This window comes from Hetaerina americana, unplaced genomic scaffold (assembly GCF_022747635.1).
Source record: "Hetaerina americana unplaced genomic scaffold, ioHetAmer1.1.p SCAF_3, whole genome shotgun sequence".
Taxonomy (NCBI): domain Eukaryota; kingdom Metazoa; phylum Arthropoda; class Insecta; order Odonata; family Calopterygidae; genus Hetaerina; species Hetaerina americana.
The window spans coordinates 55,722,104-55,734,945 of record NW_027286874.1 but is presented as its reverse complement, the minus strand read 5'-3'; positions in this window follow the sequence as shown (position 1 = coordinate 55,734,945).

Here is a 12,842-nt window from a genome sequence, read left to right as displayed (position 1 = left end):
TTGCGACACCACCGCCGAACAGACGACTCGTCCATTACATTGTCTCCATACACCTCCTTTAATTGGCGATGAATATCACATGGGCGAACGTTTCTTGCATTGAGGAATTTAATCACTGCCCTCACTTCACAACTGGCGGCGTTCTCAATTTTTTTAAACATTGTAAACAATCACAGAAACAACACAGGCAATGCTAGCGTCACGCAACTTGGCTCAGAGAAGGCAGACAAGCCACTGAAGCTATCTGACCTCGTCCAGCGGCTACTCGCGTCATCAGCACTTCATGCGGCACGAACGGGTACTACTTTCCGGATGACCCTCGTATAAATGAGCGATTTGGGATTTGATTGAAGTAGTAACTTTTCACGTGTAACCATTTAAATCGTTGCCACCGAAGTCTGTACAAGGGTTAAAAATAAAATATGGCTGTGGAATAGCAGCTTTTTTTTGCACTATGAACCTCGTGATGAAAATAACGCCTAATTAAGCATGAAACTGCTTATTACGAAACAACAAATAAAACGTAAAAGATTTTATGCTCGGAGAGTAATCGTAGGTATGAAAATGAAAAGCGCGAGAGAGGTCTTCCTAACATCCCCTTCTTAACTTTCCGTTCCGAGTAATTTCCCCTGGAATGCTTGCTTTGAAGCAATATTTGACTAGCTTATTTTCTGCTATCCGTCTTTAATCCATTTTTTCTCAATCAAGAGCTTATTATCATATATTGTTATGCTGGCCTATTATGACGAAAAACACCAACGATTTCTTTATTATTATCATTACTTAGCCCCTACCCTTACATATATGGAACGTGGTATTCCGATGGTAGACTCCATTGGTCTACTGAGTGCAGGGTCCAGGTTCGATTCGGTCACTGCCTCTGGGTACCCTCAGCTTCGCCCCTGAGGTGTGAATTTTCTGGTACCAGAACTCCTGGGAAACCAAAGGCGGCACAGGAAAAGGATCTCGCCCCCCTTCCCTGTTGTGTGAATTTCACACGCCGATGTGTGAATTCCACACGCATATAAGTATATGCATAAATAAATATATATTTATGTATATACTGGGATATTATACATACATATACACACATATGTATATATGTGTGTGTGTATGTATGTATAATATCCCAGTTGCTGCTCAGCTTCCATGATGTGAATATGCTGTCACGGTTCGTGACTGGTGTGAGCCACCCTGTTAGAGACGGACACTTAGCCCAATGGCTTGGCCCTCATTACGATTGGAGTACCTTAATTTACCTACCGCAAGCATTTTTTCATTCGAGGTAACGTTCCAAAAGAACTCGAACTCTCCTCGATAACCTCCTCTACGATTCATCCACAAAATTATATTCCTCACCTTACTGCAGCCCTCATACATAATGTGAGGCTTAAAAACACAAAAATTCCTAGTCTCCTCCAGCATAAAGGAGTTGGACAAAATGACTAAAAAACAAATTGCCTTATTGCATTTAAAGTTTGGCGTCCGCATTCGCTCTTCCGCAATCGTTTCCCTCGATCATGCTGGTCTCTCCACCAGATTTAAAGTTTTGCAATTGTTTCCCCTGCTTTTCAACTCTTCCCTTTCATTTATTTTCCTGTCATCATCAAAGATTTTCTTAGTATATGCCCTATCTAGTTCTCTTTTTGTCTTCTCACCGCTTCGAGGGTTTCAGTATTTTTCCCTACTCTATTCAACACATCCTTATGTTACCCCAATCCTATTTTCTCCATTCTCATTAACATTGAAGCGTAAGCATAAATCAAAAGTTCATGGCAAAAAACTGCCTTCTCGTTCTCTTCGTTTTCATTTCTTCTTAGATGCCTTCGCTGAGATTCTCCTTAATGAAACCTTAACCCCTGCAAACGGATGCCTGATGCGTAGGTATTGGTGTCATTGGCTTCGACCGTACTGTTTTATATTTGTGTGGGTGAACTGTTGCTGATTGCAGCGCAATGTGCGTGGTTCATTGATTTTATTACGGGATTTCATAATGCATGTTCGTTGCTGGACCTGGTGACCTTCAGTTGTTTCCTTGTTTGAATGTTCACAATCTTCCTTGCTGCAGGTCTTAAATTAGCATGAATTTAGTCGATTTGAATGAATTCAGTAATAGATATACGCTGGAAAATATCTTTCATTTATGGTAATTATATCATAGGTACATCCGTAGATTAAACTCGATGGTACAGTTCATGGGTTATCACTGTCCGTGATTCCTGATTTTTTTTTATGGTTTGGCCATTTATTATAGGTTAAAAGCTTTATGATCGACTTCCGGAACCATCATTCTTGCTCTTTGCTTGGAATGGCTATTCTATTTAATGCACTTTTTTGATAACGCTTAATGACCTCGTATTTCATCGAATTCATCCGTTTAATGAATATCTTGGTATGCAAAAAGTGTTGTACATCATGTGCCTCATGCCATCATGTGTTTCATCTCGTGCTTTATAATCATTGTGGGTTAAATTTTGCCAGTCATCGAAAGCTATTTTCCACCACTTCCCGGTCTTTCCTTTTGAAGTGCTTACTTTTTTTCTAGACGCCCGGTTTTAATCATATGAGCGGTGGAAAAGTAGCTTGGCAGAAACTAAGATGTTCCTTCCTCCTCTGCAGTGTTTGAAAATACATTCCATCTCTGCGTAATCACGAGTTGCCATATAGATTCTTATCGTATGTTAACAGTTAATAATTTCGAAGTAGTTCATTTTGATAACCACAATCAGTGGCTCCGAATAGCAAAGAGCTCCCCAGCGGTTCATCAGATTCAAAAGTGGTAATTCGTAGCTGAAAGCTACAAATTGCCACTTTTGCTGGAGGGGGATGAATGATGCTTTTGAAGAGGTCTCGGATCCATTCATTCTCACAGCATTTCTAGTAGCCTGGAAAAGACGTACGCAAAACAACCCATTCAGGCACGAGAGGGTCAGTTTGTAATCTTGAAAGATTCGCTTATAGCCACAAAATTAGGATGTACTGATTTCAGTCGTTTTTTCTTACCGTTGAATTCTACTTGTCACGCTTAAAAAATATATGTATGGAACACGTTGGACAGAACTACTCCCTTGATATTGTTCCGGCATGGGATTTCTCTGCTAAACCCTGCTTTCGCCTTCTCGGCTGTCTCGGCCACGCCTTGATCTGAGAAGGTTAGTGCAAGAAAGAAGTGAATCAACGCGTTTTTCTTCCAAATTAGGGTTAGGGGCATGACTCCCCGTTGTGTGAAATCGAGAAGAAATGAATGGCAGTGACATTGAGAGTGGTAACGCCCTTAATCTGGGAGGATATTCAGTAGTTATTTTCCTATGAATAGGTTTAACTGATGTGTACATGATTATGGTCGCTTTGGACTGGCGCGGCACTTCAGATCTTTTGATTTATCTCAAAGTGATTCAAAGTAGCTAACTATCTGCATCGCTGACTGTTCAACTCCCACGTCACCAGCCATTGTACTCTGCTGGCGACTCATATTGGCCTTGCTGGTTTCTTTGTGCGCGGGGTGTCCTCATATGTTATTTTATATTGACCTGCTTTTCTGATTCAACTTTCCTCTGAACTACTAAATGATACCGTTTGTGTGAAACCTTTATCCAGTTGGTGGTGCTCTTTTAATGTGTGAGTTGCCGATCTGGGAGGATGGATAGAAATATATAGTTAATCTTGACCTTTCACCCATCCCGATGCGCCCAGACATTCAGTAATTTCTTAAGAAGTACTTTAAAGAGCTAATAGTGGTAAGTATGTCGAGTGCTCGAAAGAATGTGTGTATATGTTTCTCGAAAGAAAAATATATACACTGATATATTTTATTGGGCACTCATCATACTTATCATCTTACGGAGTCAACCTTTCGGTAAAATGTAGCTATTCTTCATTTTAGTGGATTAATTATGTTGCATTGATGGCGTCTCATCATGCCAGGTTAAAGAAGATAAGTGTTTTTAGCATATTTTATTGGTGGCAAGAGGTTACATAAATATTTCTGTAACTTGTAACAATCATGCAAAGTCTTGCTGTGGTAATAGTATATTACAGGAGTTAACTTTTTACGATTTAATCTTTTCGTTCTCGAGTTAACACATTGCCTGTTGAGTGTTCGCGAGTTGACACCTCCTTAGCATAAGTGGTATCTTATTGGTAAACCACAGCATTCAACCCGAAGGTCGATTTGATAGGCGAGGGAGCATCTCACCTAACACTAAGGCAAGCAGCGTGTGAAATTCACATATTGGGATAGTGGGACCAGGTGCTTTCCCTGTGCCGCCTTTAGTTTACAAGGACGATCTGGTCCTCGAAATATCATTCGGATTGGGTGAAACAGTGTGCCTCTTTCAGATCTTTTTCCCGACTTCGAAATCTGATACGGTATTTTTTAATCATCTCTTATTTCTCCGCATGTTACCGTATCACCGAAGTTAGTCCTACTATAGTTTTGGCTTTTCCCTGGGCCTGCGTATACGAGGTTAAATAATAAACATGGAATAGAATCACCACTGAAAGGGATATCGCCTTCATTGGAATTCTCCTCTTAAAAATAATTCATTCCCGTCGTACTTGAAAAATATCGATCTTTTCCGATTTTTCTCTGGATTTTTGAAGAAATGGAGTAATCCCGATTTTTCGGACATAGTGTGCTCAGCAAATTTTCCCTACTGAATTTGTCATTTCCCGGGCTTTGTTGAAGCGACAAGCAAAACATGTTCGAGTGTTGTATTCAATTAATACATTGGTTATCGCTTGCGTAAACACGTCTAACGTCTCGGTGATCGACGAGCATTGGATCATAGTATGTGGTGTAGATCTTACTGTGAAATTATGTAGTGACATATCCCTAGCTAATGAAATTATTCGTTCAACGAGGTTTGTTGTCATTTCCCATTTTTATGACGAAATTAACTTTTTGAAATGACTATATTTGTAAAAATAATATATACCATGAATACACAAATAAGAAGCTGAAGAATTTTCCAATTTCTTGTAGTTTGAAGTATTTTGGTCATATTTCATACACTTAAAATAGATATAAAAATTTCCTAGACTATTAGCATGTTGTAGTAATTGGGGGAGGCGAGGGACGCTTCTAGTGTGCTACAATTACAGTGAACATTAGGCTTTTACTCCCAAGCAAAATAAAGAATACGTGCTGTAATTTGAAAATTAGCATCCGTTTCAATATTTTGATTATGATAAAACGACTTTTCCTAATGTTAAGAAGGTGAGGCTATTTTCAATGTACCCGCTCTTGTTTTATGTTTATTACAACAAGTCATGTTTATCTTTTCGCTTTTATTAACATGCCAAGTCCTGATTCTCTCTGACCGATTACATCGCTGAGCATGATGAGTGATTATTAGACTGAGTGAAACCTTTGATTGCGGCATCAGTTATTGGTTGTTTATCGAGGGAAGTGTTGAATTGGAAAGTTCACTTGCGCTTACAAATACTATTCAGCGCAACAGTGTGTGATCATTAGAATCCAATATTATTAGATATCAATTTGCGCCTCACGCATAGATCATTAGGACCAAGAGTTCGCTTCCATCGACTTAATTCTTTTTCTTCGGTTGATTTCTCTGGCTATAAAGTCACAATGCGTTGAGTTATTTACGACCGCGATTAGTGATTCCAACTCTTACGAGTTGGTTTTAAGTATGCCAATAAACCAATATTCTTCCTCATTTATAACGTTTACTTTGATGTTTTTTCCCGAGCCGTCATTACGGCTCTTTGTCAACGGACGGATGAAGGAGATCGCCCCCAATATTTATTGTTAGTCGCCGCTGACTTGGGTTTTCAATTTGAATTGCTGTTTTTTGCGCTCCGACGCGCACTGTCATTATGCAGTGCAAATCCATGTATACCGTTCAAATGATTGAAAGACTGACGACCTAAAATTCGTACCCGGGGTAGAAAACTTTGATTTTGTCGTAGAGTGTATCTCTTTCTGTCTCGTGCAGCAACCGACGAATCATTCTATCGAACGAGTGCTTGACTACTTGCTTTTTAGCAAAAACTCATGATTGTAATTTGATCCCATCTGCATGCGGTTTTCCTTCTTTGTGACGTCACGTCAAAGAAAATTCGCTCTTGTTGAAAGATAAAGAAGACATTTTAACATCAATTGCAGTTTTTAGTCCCGAACGTTGGTTTTTATGGAAACTCTCCGGTTGCATGTATTCCATAAATCTGTTTGCATAATCTGTCCAGTCTCTCTTTCTAGAATACCTTAGTGAATCTGAGGCGATCCCTTCCATTTTTATTTGATAATTTCTTCTGATCGATCTACGATGGAAAAAAATGGCAATAATAATAGGTACAACATATCAGTCGCCATATTATAACATTTAGGTAAATAATCTTCCATAGTGTATCCAAATCCTGTATTTTAAATATACTCGTGCAACATCCCATTCAGATCGGAACAAGATTAAAACGCAGCTCTAGGATGTTGAAGAATGATACTGTAGTGGATATAGAGAAGAAATGTTGACGTGCTCACCCTAAGGTAACTACTTAACTACACTTAACAAATGCGACTTCGTCATTCGGCAGTGGCATAGTTTATTTCCTTGACCTTTCATCCTGTTCGTTCTCATGAAACATCATAAAACTACGGTCTACTTATGCATGCTCATAATTAGTAAAAACCTTGCGCTACATACAATTTCTTTATCCCCTTTGCCGTGCGAAAATTCAACGGTGTAATTTTATCATAAAAACATACGTGGTAGTCTTCAAGGAATGAGCCTGGTTTCCCCGCCTAAACTTGAGTAAATTGGGCGCAGTTCAATGCTGATTAATAATGCAACCGCATTTCAGGGTAATCGACGGTGGGAATATGTTGCGTAGGCAGCCATAAGTAGTATACCTGATTGTTTTTCTCGCGGGTGTTCGTTTAGAGCTGTTGAGGCCGTGGTACTTCCTTAAATTTTGAGAAAATCTTTTTGTTTTTTGAATTAGTTTGCGAAAGAATATTATGGTATCCTGTGAAAGCTTATTTCCTTCGGGGACCCAGAAAATGTATTTCATCCTCCCCTTTTTCAATATTATCATCAGGACTTCATTGCTCTTTCCAAATCAAGAGGTTTCGGGTTTCGCTCCTACGAGTAGGCGTGTGAAACTCGTCTCACTCACTGAGTTACAAGCAAGCTCGTATCAACATTTTTTAGGCGCCCAGAGGCTACCAGTTTTATAATAAATGTGAGATGCTAATCAATTAAAATTTTTATTGCGTTTTGCGTAGAATTATTTAAGGCCATTATATCCTTCTTGACCATATATTACAGTCAAATGAAGCGTTGGGATTCTCTCGCTACCATAGGGATATCGTACAGCATTTTGCGGAGCAATTTATTTTTACTTCACCATATCCGTCATAATTGTCCTCAAGGTATTTATTGCCCAACTCATTTAAAATTCGATGCCAAACGTACTACGTCGTCCCGTAACAACAGTTTTAGATACAATCCCTTAACGTATATTCAAACTTTCCGGATAGGTGTTTCGCCTTAGCAAATGTTGTCTGAAGGAAGTAGTGGAGTGTTTGCAAACTACGTAAGTGGTAAAGGAAGTAAAATCAAAGGAATGCAGCTAATGGACGTCTGTTCAATAGGGCAGTTTGCGTCAAGAGAATCTTTCCTGCAGGAAAAGGATATAGAGCGGATACATTTTGTGCTTATCCTTGGGCGAAGTCTGACGTACGTATGCTAAAAAAATCGTGATGTCATCATCCATTATTTTTCCTGTTATCCTCGATCTCAGTTGTTTCAATTCTCCCCATCATTCTATTAAAATGTTTAGCTTCTGATATATTTATTGTTTTAAAATAAAGAACGGTAAATGAGAATCATTGAACTATTCTTGAGTAAGCAGTTGAAGAAAAGTAAATATATTTGAGATTCAAACCACTAACTTATAGTACTCAGTTATCAACATGTAATTTTATGCAACTTGACTTTATGCCTGGAATTCGGATCGAGTTTCCATATGAGTTTTCCATCCGAGAGATCAGCTAATAACCTTTTTGTTCCAGGAAAATTGCCCTAAATGGCACTGAGTACATCCAAATATGCATGGGGTGCGGAGTCCTTTACATAAAGAATCCGGTAACGGAATCCTTAGTTAATTATTCACGAAATTTTGGATACAGTTTTAGCTGTCCATCAAAGTTTAATTTCATATGCAACAAATTTCTGGGAATTATCAATAAAATTTTACTTAATAGGCAGACAACTACTTAGGCAAATATTAATTTGGGTTTGGAAAGGGAAGAAAAAAACGTTACGTCATTGAGATATTGAGAACCTTAATAAAAAGAAATATAGAATATAATCAGGATGGCTTCATGTTCTTCTTGAATTTTGAGCCCGATTGACCGTTTTCACAATAGCTGGTAGAGCTATGATGAAAAACGTCATTGATTCACAATAGCTGGTAGAGCTATGATGAAAAACGGGAGTAGATTGTAAGGATAGATGACGTCTGCGAAACCTGTATACATGACAGATACCTGTATGACGGTATCAGACGACTCAGGTAGAAGTAGTGGAGGAAAAATCGTGAAGAACACTGTTAGGCAGGGGATTAAGAAGGGTTCTCCGTTATCGGTATTAGTTTTTAACTTATTGAGGTTAGAAGATAGGTTAGAGGGAGGCTTAGGAAGCGTTTGTCGTGGGAATCGAAGTGGGTGGTGACCTGATTAAATAACTAGGCTTGTAGACGGTAGAAATAGCCAGAGAGCTAAGGGATTGAAGTTATTATCGAGTTCTTAATAGGAGCAGCACGAGGAGTATGAGATGGAGATGAACCACAAGAAATAAAAAGTAATGAGATCTTCGTGCAGTGGGAAAACTAATTTAGCTAAAATTGATTTAGGAGGGGATAAGCGAAAGCAATTATATTTAGGCGTTATTTAGGAGAAAAATGGGCATAGTCGCGGGGAAAAATAGAACTGGCGAAAAAAGCATTTGCAGAAAGGAAGTAAACGACATACGGTGACGATAGAAATGATTTTAAAATTGAGCTCAGCGCAGTATGGATCTGAGAACTGGTCTTAGAGGCGACAGGATGAACATTGATAAGAGGCTTTTGAGATGTGGAAATGGAGATGAATGGAAAAAAATACGCCTGATGGAGAGGAAAACTAATGACGAAGTTTTATATATGGTGGAAAGGAGAGGAAGTTTAGTGGGGAAATTCGAGGAAGCATCAAAGTGGTGGAGGACATTTTGGAGGTATGCTAAATTCCGCAATACAACAGGGAATGTTTCAAATTTTAGAAAAATAAAAGGGGGATATGAGTAGGAAAAGAATATGTCGTAAAGACCGGGTGAGCTGAAAATAAGCATACTTGAAGACAACCGACTTTACCTCATTGAAACTTTAATTGCGCCAGTTGCGACTGTTTCTTTTCTCGGTGCAACAGTGCAAAGGGATAAGGATGAAACGCAAGAAACAAATATAAACATTATAAAGCAAGAGGCAACGGTGAATAATGCTCGGCAAAACAAAAATATACAGCAACAAGTATAGTTCACATCAATTGCCGCTCTACCACCGTAATGATTGCTGAACTAATACCTAAAAACAAGGTGATACAATTCAAATGAATGCTAATACGGAACATCGCTTCTAATGGACAGCCCTGCAGATACGAATCTCGAAGTACTTCACTGATTAAATGGATATATTTTTGGTACTATTCACTTTCGGAAACCCTTTATCAACGCTCGAATCAGCTTTTATAGTATAATTTGTTTGAATTTGCAGGAGAGGAAATTTTTTAATACAGGATAATAAGTCAATTTTATAACTAGCTGATGCATATAAACCTTTTGCAAAGGTTGGAAAATCCATAAACATTTTTACCTTGCAATCTTAACAAGCGCACTCCCTTCGATAGACTGGGTTTGCAACGCATAAAGAATAAACTGAGTGGTAAACAAAGTAAGTATCAGTGAGAAGATGCCTGGAAATCAATTTCTTTGATGGTGAAATCTCACGGTTGGTAGAATTAATCATTCATTCATAGAACTCAAAGCACTTGCAATGGATTCATCACTGCTTTACTCTATTCCCAATGAAAAAGGTCCCGTGACAATGACAAAGTTTGTTGGTTTAAAGAGCGATCGCGTTAAAACCAGCTACAACATTGATACGTACTCGATGAACTTAATAAATCTCATGATACTCGCGCGCATATTTGCACTGGAGATAAAACGTACCGATAAATCCCATTCTACCCATTGCTGAATATTATCTCGATTGAGATTTAGCTCAAAAATAATGGAAACGTTTGCCTGAGAACATGGCGTGGACATTTTCTTTGAGCAGTCATATAGCCTCCAGCTAAGTCAATCTATTGCGTGAGTAAGGTGCGTAAACAGCCAAGAGTCATAATTGCTTGTTTTTCGCTTATTTATTCTTTTATTGCGATACTCCTTGTCTTTTTTGAGTTTGAGATACGGAGGTAATAGTCTTTTGAACTAGTCTATGGAATATGTAATTTTGCCTGGAAGTCCCGAATAGTTTAACGAACTTCAGCCTTAAATTTAGGCTTTAGCCTCTACGTTTTCATTCGCTGTGTTCTTGTTCCGGGGAAAATTGATGGTGATTCTCTGTAACACAATGGTTATCTTTCCAAGAAGGCAGCATGATACCCCCGTTGTACTTAACGTTATATAACGCATTGATGATGCTTGAATTTGGTATTCTTTGCAGTTTACCCTTTCGATAAACGCTAGGCTGGAATCATTGCCAACATTAATCACTTGATGAATCGTAGGCTTTTGCTTATTTATGCTGAGAAAGGTTTCCAGTTTTGCCGTAAGTGATGCATTTTTATAATCTCAAAATGTTCCGCATGCTGCAAAACTTGAAAGCTTCCTGGAAAACTTTATGAACTGGAATGTTTCCTGAGCATTAATCATTAATCTCCAATTTGAAGCTCGCTAATCGCTAAAAGTCAGTCGAAGGGTTTGGCAGGTACGGGTAACCTCCATAGTCCTGGGTCAACCAAGGGATTACTACAAAGGAGACTTTCATACGATACAGGCACACCTGGGATCCGTTTTTCAAAGCTACCTGTCAATTTGCAAGTCCTCTGAAAACAGGCGTAAATGCCAATGGAAGCCTTAAGGTCACACATTCTCAGAAAAATAGACGTGATAAGTGTTGGAACAGATTTAATCTAATTGGAAGATTCTGCCCCAGTAAACTATGAGAACTCGTAAATTAAATCGTAGCTTGCGTTTGAGAAACTGGCCCCCTCTATAGCAGGCCGTGAATCAGATCACTGATTAGCTGAGGTTAGTTCTTCTCGGTTGAACTGCAATAATGGACGAGTTGCCTAGCGTATATCGATTGATGAAAGACTAGTGGATTATATTCTCCTCCTTCCATAGCCTGTTGAATGTAGCTTCTCCTTTGCATTGTTCCTTTCCAGCCCAACTCGAGCTTAAATCAAAATTGATGGTGAAATGAAAGCGTCTTCGTAGGTTGTAAAATATTATTTGTCGTCATTATTATCACGCATTGTTGGAATTGCACATTATAATGTTAAAAAAATTAGAATTTCCACCGAATATCTTAGGATACCCAGTGGATACGTATGTCAATGTTTGTGGATAAATTTTGCTCTGTAATAACTTGAACATGTTCATTCCCAGTTGGGGCAATGTGGGAAAACGTTTGGAAGTTATGTGAATTAACTATTTAGGTTTTCCAGATTTATACTTTCATTGAGGTCGAGGTTGTATCCTATATGCAAAGTCTGATCAATCCATCCCAAGATACTTTGGAAGAGAAGTCTATTTAAAAATATAATATTAAATGAAGCTTACACTATCTTCGGCAGCTCACTCATTGATTAATCATTCGTTAATCTATCACTTAACGAATGAAGTTTGTCCCTTGCCGTGAGCATGTTTTGGTGATGAATAGGATGCCAGGTAACCCTATTTCAGCTTTTGACCGGTCCTCTCCGAGTAATTTTATTACAAGAAAATGTCACCTTAACTTGTAAACATGAAAATTAAATTTGTAAGCAATAAGGTCAAAAAGCACAGCCATAAAGTTCCTTTGGTAACTCATTGTTTCGTTCTCCTTCATCCTATAAATAATTCTCGTTCGTTCGAGGGCACATAACTGCTGTTCTGTAATTAAATCACATTTGTTCTTCTTGGAAGTGCAATCACCTCAGAGAAGTTACAAGAATTTCCGGGGCAGAATTTTCAGCCAGGCTTGCTTTTAAAAGGATGCCTGGTTAAATTTCGTCTCCGAAAAGCCACGCTATCAATTAAATAAATAAATCACATCGCATTGCATCAGTAGGATGCACATAATTGTGAGGTTCGACAAATATTCAACACTCGCTGAAGTCAAGTCGAAAACAGGTTGCTTATTTACTTAATTTAGTTCCTTAAAACTTACTTCTTTTGCCTTCATTACCTCCCCTCCGTTTAAGGTAGTTAAGGTTTAAGTTTCGTAATGCGCTGATATTTCACTCCCACAGCATGAGGTTGCACTCATTCGGAATAACGAGAAATACCAGTGGAAACTAAAGTTCCGGAGTCTAGATTTATTTTTTCCCTGGCGGTCTCATTCTTACGGATAATCGCTCACCAAGACCTTGTGGAACCCATGACCTAAGCCTTTACCAGTAGTTAGCCTTGGATTTTGAGAGAGGAAACAGGAAAAAACTAATTTTGCTCTTAAGGTTTAGCTGTCTCATGCTAGTTGCCTCGTATTTAACTCTAAGTATTCATAGAATCAAAAAGATATTCATGTGCATATATATATATATATATATATATATATATATATATATATATATATATATA